The sequence below is a fragment of the Schistocerca nitens genome, chromosome 11 (assembly GCF_023898315.1).
Source record: "Schistocerca nitens isolate TAMUIC-IGC-003100 chromosome 11, iqSchNite1.1, whole genome shotgun sequence".
Classification (NCBI taxonomy): Eukaryota; Metazoa; Arthropoda; class Insecta; order Orthoptera; family Acrididae; genus Schistocerca; species Schistocerca nitens.
Window position 1 is genome coordinate 9388554 of NC_064624.1, and position 8167 is coordinate 9396720.

Here is an 8167-nt window from a genome sequence, read left to right on the forward strand (position 1 = left end):
GTTCTGAGCACTATGGGACTAAACATCTATGGTCATCAGTTCCCTAGAACTTAGAACTACTTAAACCTAATTAACCTAAGGACAGCACACAACACCTAGTCATCACGAGGCAGAGAAAATCCCTGACCCCGCCGGGAATCGAACCCGGGAACCCGGGCGTGGGAAGCGAGAACGCTACCGCACCACCACGAGATGCGGACAATATTCGGATGGATTGAATTCAGGTGTTCGAAAAACCCGTTTAAATTCTCACTTCCATGTTGCCAAACAACAGAAGTATCGTCTACATAGGTGAAAATACACGCAGGTTTCAAGGTCGCTGTCTCCAATGCACGTTCGTCAAAGTCCTCCATAAACAAATTGGCCACAGTAGGTAATAACGTGCTTCCCATTGCAACTCCATCAGTCTGTTCGTAGTACTGACCATTCAATAAAAAGTAAGTGGAAGTCAGCACATGTCGAAACAAATTTGTTAACTCGACACCAAACTTAACTTCAATTAGCTGCAACGAATCAGAGAGAGGAACGCGAGTGAAAAGAGAAACCACATCAAAACTGACTAAAAAGAGGTCTCACAATGACCTTCCAGGTAATAAAACTAAACTCCGTCCGAATATGTCTTGGAAGGCCCAACGGCACCGACCGGCCGCCATGTCATCCTCAGCCCACAGGCGTCATGGATGCGGATACGGAGGGTCACGTGGTTAGCACACCGCTCTCCAAGGCGTGTGTCAGTTTCCGAGACCGGAGCCGCTACTTCTCAAACGAGTAGCTCCTCAGTTTGCCTCACAAGGGCTGAGTGCACCCCGCTTGCCAACAGCGCTCGGCAGACCCATCCAAGTGCTAGCCCAGCCCGACGGCGCTTAACTTCGGTGATCTGACGGGAACCGGTGTAACCACTGCGGCAAGGACGTTGGCATTTCAGACAATATTAACAGTAAAAATCAGGCTTTTTGCACATGATGCAGTTGTTGTTGTTGTTGTGGTTTTCAGTCCTGAGACTAGTTTGATGCAGCTCTCCATGCTACCCTATCCTGTGCAAGCTTCTTCATCTCCCAGTACTTACTGAAACCTACATCCTTCTGAATCTGCTTAGTGTATTGGTCTCCCTCTACGATTTTTACCCTCCACGCTGCCCTCCAATGCTAAATTTGTGATCCCTTGATGCCTCAGAACGTGTCCTACTAACCGGTCCCTTCTTTTTGTCAAGTTGTGCCACAAACTCCTCTTCTCCCCAATTCTATTCAATACTTCATCATTAGTTATGTGATCTACCCATCTAATCTTCAGCATTCTTCTGTAGCACCACATTTCGAAAGCTTCTATTCTCTTCTTGTCCGAAGTATTTATCGTCCATGTTTCACTTCCATACATGGCTACACTCCATACAAATACTTTCAGAAACCACTTCCTGACACTAAAATCTATACTCGATGTTAACAAATTTCTCTTCTTCAGATGCAGTAAATAAATCTAAATGTGGTCGGTTAGACCGTTTGCCGGGTGCAAGTCTTTCGATTTTCACTTATCCATAATGAAGAATCTGCGTAATGACTCAGTTAGATCTTTATAAGATTTCAACATGGTGTGGAGATTGACAACTTGGTCTACGAAAAAAATTTAGTACCCTAGGTATGACTATAAAATCAATGAGTCAGTGTTGGAATCGACCAACTCATACGAATATCTGGGCGTAATACTTTATAGGGGTATGAAATGGAATGATGATACAGGGTCAGTCGTGGGTGAAGCAGGTGGCAGACTTTGGTTTCTTGGTAGAACACTGGGGAAGTGCAGTCAGTCTACGAAGGAAATTGCTTACAAATCACTCGTGCGACCGCTTCTAGAATACTGATCAAGTGTGTGGGACCTGCAACAAATAGGACTAAGAGGGGATATTGAACGTATACAGAGAAGGGCAGCACGAATGGTGACAGGTTTGTTTAATCCGTGGGAGACTGTTACAGGAATAGTGAAGGAACTGAACTGGCGGGGTCTTGAAGACAGACGTAAACTATCCCGAGAAAGTCTACTAAAAAAGTTTCAACAAGCGGCTTTAAATCATGTACTAGAGCCCCCTAAGTATCGCTCACACAGGGATCGCGAGGATAAAGTTAGAATAGTTACAGTTCGGCATTCAACCACTCATCCACGCCGTGCTACGCACTTCATGGTGGTTTGCACAGCACAGATCTGCAATTATGGAACTATATGAAAAAAAAATCGTAGATCAGTACGGCGTGCACACACTTCAATCAATGTGTAAACGTCACGACAGATATTCGGAATTAGATGAAATGATAATTAAATAGACACCCTAGCTGCAAGCAGGCGTTGATACACTTCATTGGGGACATGTTGAAAATGTGTGCCCCGACCGGGATTCGAACCCGGGATCTCCTGCTTACATGGCATCCTCTGTGCCCGCGGTGGCTCAGATGGATAGAGCGTCTGCCATGTAAGCAGGAGATCCCGGGTTCGAATCCCGGTCGGGGCACACATTTTCAACATGTCCCCAATGAAGTGTATCAACGCCTGCTTGCAGCTAGGGTGTCTATTTAATTATCATTTCATTTCTAGCAAAGCTGCATGGTCATCGACGGTAACTGTTCTTTCGGGAACAGATACTACCGTCATATATAATTCGGAATTAGGTTATGACTTGTTCGATATGGCTCCCATCATTGGCGGTAATGTGGCGCAGACAAATAGCGAAATTCTGCATGAGCCTCTGGAAGTGTTGGAGCATCGACGCTGTCGAATGACCTCCTGAGAGACTGTTTTGGGGTTATTGCTGCCGCGTGTGCTCAGACCCGGAGAATATGGCGGCCAATCGAGGCCCATGCCAGTGGCCTCTGGGCACCCCAGAGCCAGAATGCGGTCCTCAAACTGCTCCTCCAGGACATCACACACTCTCATGCTTCGATTGGGGTCGAGCTCCGCCTTGCATGAACCACATCTTGTCGAAATCAGCGTCACTTTGGATAGTGGGGATGAAATCGTCTTCCAAGACCTTCGAGTACCGTTCGATACTCATCGTGTAATTAAGGAATACACATCGACTATTCCGCGACTGGACACTGCACACCACGCAGCCACCCGTTGATGGTGAAGAGACTTCTCGATCGCGAAATGCCGATTCTCAGTTCTCCAAATGCGCCAATTTTACTTATCGACGAACCCATCCAGATGAAAAGGGCTCAGTCGCTAAACGAAACCATGCATGCTCATACTACTTCCCATCATGCCCCGAAGTCGATAGTGCAGTTTCAACGCCCTAACGCAAACCATTCAGAAGTTATGACTATTTTATTTCACGAAAATGGAAATGAAGTCCCATGCTTCTTTACAGAGCGTAGGGGAACGATGCGGGAGACCCACACCGCCTTAGTAGGCGAGGTCCTAATGGAGATGGTTTGCCGTTGCCTTCCTCCGGCCGTAATGGGGATGAATGATGATGATGAAGACGACACAACAACACCCAGTCATCTCGAGGCAGGAAAAATCCCTGACTCCGCCGGGAATCGAACCCGGGACCCCGTGCTCGGGTAGCGAGTACGCTGCCGCTACACCACCGATAATTACCAGCCTGTAGAAGTAGATGTATTAAGACAGAAAGCACCGAACGAAGGGACGGCAGTCGTTCTGCAGACTGGACTCGCATTCGGCAGGACGGCGGTTCGAACCGGCGTCGGACCATCCTGATTCAGGTTTTGCGTGGTTTCCCAAAATCGCTCCAGACAAATTCCGGGACGGTTCCTTTCAGAGGGCGTGGCCGATTTCCTTCCCCTACCCTTACCGTCATCCGAGATTGTGCTCCGTCTCTAATGACGGGACATTAAACACAATGTCCTTCGCTTCTTCCTTGAGACAACATAGTCTCTGCATGTCTAGCCAGTAAGGACATCAGCTTATAAAAATTCATCAAATCGAACAAAATGAGCCCTGACCGAGAACACGTTTATGTTTGCATGACATCAAGTATTACCCATATTATTTCCATTAGTTTCGCAAGAATGTCCCACAATCTTTTGGGAAACGCGAAGGTGGAAAATAGATATAGTCGGACTGGAAAGGTATACCCGCCTAGCTTCTGTTCCGTAACATCGTGCCTCTATTCACGACGCTGGATTGCACCTCTTATATGAGCTACTTTGTATTTTATCTTAGAGTCTTCTACAGGCTTTAATTGCTGGTATGTTACTGATTTACGTTTAATATAACGAATCCCAAAAAGAACGACACGTTTTTCATGAATCTTCCGTATTCCATTGCGTTAAAATGGCTCACTTTGACGAAAAGTGAGTTAAAATGCGACAGTAATTAAAGACGAAAGTTTTTTATCCACCCACTTTCAGTACAACAAATCTTACCAATAACGATTCATTCTCGAGACATTAATGTGCTGCTGCTTAGGAACAGCGTATATTCATAGGGTGTAAGGTATTACGTAACGTCCACCGAATATGGGCTTCTACTGAACACGATAAATACAATATGCTTGAAACTTCCTGACAGATTAAAAGTGTGTGCCGGACCGAGACTCGAACTCGGGACCTTTGCCGTTCGCGGGCTAGGTTCGCAGAAGAGCTTCTGTGAAGTTTGGAAGGTAGGAGACGAGGTACTGGCAGAAGTAAAGCAGTGAGTACCGGGCGTGAGTCGTGCTCGGGTAGCTCAGTTGGTAGAGCACTTGCCCGCGAAAGGCAAAGGTCCCGAGTCCGAGTCTCGGTCCGGCACACAATTTTAATTTGTTAGGAAGTTTCATATCAGCGCCCACTCCGCTGGAGAGTGAAAATCTCATTCTGGATCCAATATGCTTACTGCAAGATTTAAACTTTCTGCTTGTGACACAGGGATCTTGCTACAGGTGACACGTCGCCGAAATTAGGAGTGCTGATATTTTTAAAAATATAGAGAATCCAATATTTTGATATTAAAAAAGTAACACTACCACACTCGATATATTCAGTAAAATTATCGGTATATCTACAAATCAGCGGATAAACCTTCGAACCATCGACCTACAAAAATATCAGCTGTACAGATATACTGCTGGTTTCAGAGCTGATTTATTGATCTATTACTAGATATTATATGTGTATGGTGTACCGCATTGTATGACAGTGAAACATGGACTGTGAGAAAACAGGAACAGAAGAGAATCGAACCATTTGCCACAGACGAATGTGAAAAATTGGGTGCACCGATGAGGTAAGAAATGAAGAGTTTCTGTGTAGAATCGGAGAAGAGAGGAATATGTGGAAAAAACTGATAAGGAGAAGGGACAGGATGGTAGGACATCTGTTAAGACTTCCACGGTGTCGGAGGGAGCCGTAGACGGCAAAAACTGTAGGGGAAGACAGAGACTGGAATGTTGTTTGATGTTGTGGTCTTCAGTCCTGAGACTGGTTTGATGCAGCCCTCCATGCTACTCTGTCCTGTGCAAGCTTCTTCATCTCTCAGTACCTACTGCAGCCTACATCCTACTGAATCTGCTTAGTGTATTCATCTCTCAGTCTCCCTCTACGATTTTTACCCTCCACGCTGCCCTCCAATACTAAATTGGTGATCCCTTGATGCCTCAGAGCATGTCCTACCAACCGATCCCTTCTTCAACACGTCCTCATTAGTTATGTGATCTACGCATCTAATCTTCAGCATTCTTTTGTAGCACCACATTTCGAAAGCTTCTATTCTCTTCTTGTCTAAACTATTTATCGTCCATGTTTCACTTCCATACATGGCTACACTCCATACAAATACTTTCAGAAACGACTTCCTGACACTTAAATCTATACTCGATGTTAACAAATTTCTCTTCTTCACGAACGCTTTCCTTGCCATTGCCAGTCTACACTTTATATCCTCTCTACTTCGACCATCATCAGTTATTTTGCTCCCCAAATAGCAAAACTCCTTTACTACTTTAAGTGTCTCATTTCCTAATCTAATTCCGGCAGCATCACCCGACTTAATTCGACTACATTCCATTATCCTCGTTTTGCTTTTGTTGATGTTCATCTTATATCCTCCTTTCAAGACGCTATCCATTCCATTCATCCAGCAAATAACTAAGGATGCAGATTGCGAGTGCCGCTCTGAGATGAAGAGGCTGGCACACGAGGGGGATTCGTGGCAGGCCGCATCAAACCAGTGAGAGGACTGGTGACCCAACCCCCCAAAACAAAAAAAAGGAAAACAAATTGTTCATCAACAAGTTAGCAGCCTGTTTATTCCCCTTTATGGCAAGAATTGAAGACAATGCATCTTCACGCTTGGCGATAACCAGTTTGCTGACAACGGTAACTGCACCTAAGTGCCACAGTGAAAGGCGTCCGATGGCTCCGCCACGTCTGCTTCCCCGTTTTTCCATTTCTGCAAACGGCAGCGACATAGCAGCTGTAGTGTCGAAACTGTGCGATGAAGACGAACGTTGCAGTTTATGTTGGTAGCGCCGAGCCCCGATTACGTCAGAATTTCCCCTCGCGCGTCTCCGTTCACCGCAAAGACCAGCCTTGTCGTTTTACATTATTTTCATTATTTTCAGGAGCCGTTCTTGAAGACTGTCGATAGAAGATATAGCACTCTAGTTGCGTTAAAAAATTTATTTTAACGGAACTGGTACGCTATTTCTTCACATTCTTCACATCGGAAATCTTTTGTGATTCCATCCGCACCGACACTCCCCCCCTCCCCCGCCCTCCAGTGCAATCACACTACTTCTTTGTGCTACCTATACTTGTTCCACGCAGTCAAAGAGAAGTGATGAAAGCTCAAAAAGTAGAAAGCGTCCTTTACAGAGTGAAAGTAAAACTATGTCTACTACCATTTCGAAAGAGCGATTTCAAACATTTACCGAAAATTTCTAAGAAAATGTAATGTAAATTAAAAATATCGTCTTTCGATATTTGCGTTTAGATGTCTTTGTATATGTCGGTGAGATAGATATCGCTGATAAGTATCAATACTTTTCGAAAAAATCATCGATATATCGATATTTTATCAACAGTCCTAGGCTCGAAATATCACAGAAATTATTTTGTTTTTCACGTGACGAAATGTCTCTTCAACACGAAATAGCAGTAAGCGACGTCACAAAACTCGTACAGCGTCAAGTCAATGTTAGCTAACTCGAGACGTGTGCCGACGACTTGATGAGCGCCACACAATGGTGGGGGGGTGTCACGAGACACAGCAGGTAGGCGGATTCGTGTATGTGACGCATTCGCAGGTGTCTGTCGTTTAACGCCTGAGACTGTGGCTACGGAGCTCTTTCTAAGTGGAACAGCAAATCGTCGCAAAGGCACATGCCACACTGGACACTGATCGGAAAAATCGTTAGAAGGGAAATCGGATTGCCCAGGAGAAGTTTGGAAAGCGTCTTAAAAGTGAGAGACAAGAAATAAAGACTTTAAAGTTCTTAGATGATATTGTAATTCTGTCAGAGACGGCAAAGGGCAAGGCAGGTGAATAGAATATATAGTGCCTGGAAAAGAGGGCATAAGGTGAAAATTAACAAAACTGTAACAAGGGTAGACTATTAAATCAGGCGATGGCTGGTGAATTGGAGTAGGAAATGAGGGACTGCGGAGAAAAGGAGCTGATCATGACCGATGTAGAGAGGATATGAAATGTAGACCAACAATGGCAAGAAAAACGCTTCTGAAGAAGTGCAATTTATTAACATCGAATATAGAAATCTAATGAGGAAGTTCCAGAACTCTCTGACACAGTCCGTACCAGGTGCGTCACTTTCTTTGGATATTGCTCCTCAACATGAAATACGTCATGCAAACAAAAGCCCCACTTTTCAGGAAAGAGGCTGTCGTAAGTTAAGCACCTACATTGAACGTTTGTGATATTTGTCATAAACTGACAGGCAAGAAGAAGTAAAATTGGAATTAATACGATAGGACCGATAGTTTTTATTCGTAATACTTTCTCTTTTCAATAGGAGTCTCTTTAATACACAATTTAACAAGGCACTACTTTGGAAGAGAATTTACGCCAGAATTTTTCATTCGTTGTTTACGAGGCATCACTAGGACGATGCGGATCATTTTTCTGCAGTTTTTTCTACCAATGGTGCAAAAAAAAGGTAAAAATGTGTCTTTCGAGATAGCACATGTTAATGAGTGGTAAAAAGAATTGAGGACAAGCTCTAATA

General features: G+C 44.5%; 1 non-coding gene across 1 annotated transcript; it reads left to right on the plus strand.

Moving 5' to 3' along the window:
* Positions 1–2422: 2422 nt before the first annotated feature.
* On the plus strand, positions 2423–2497 carry Trnat-ugu (transfer RNA threonine (anticodon UGU)). The gene has a single exon. It is a non-coding gene; the product is annotated as a tRNA-Thr (tRNA).
* The last annotated feature ends 5670 nt before the right edge of the window (positions 2498–8167 follow it).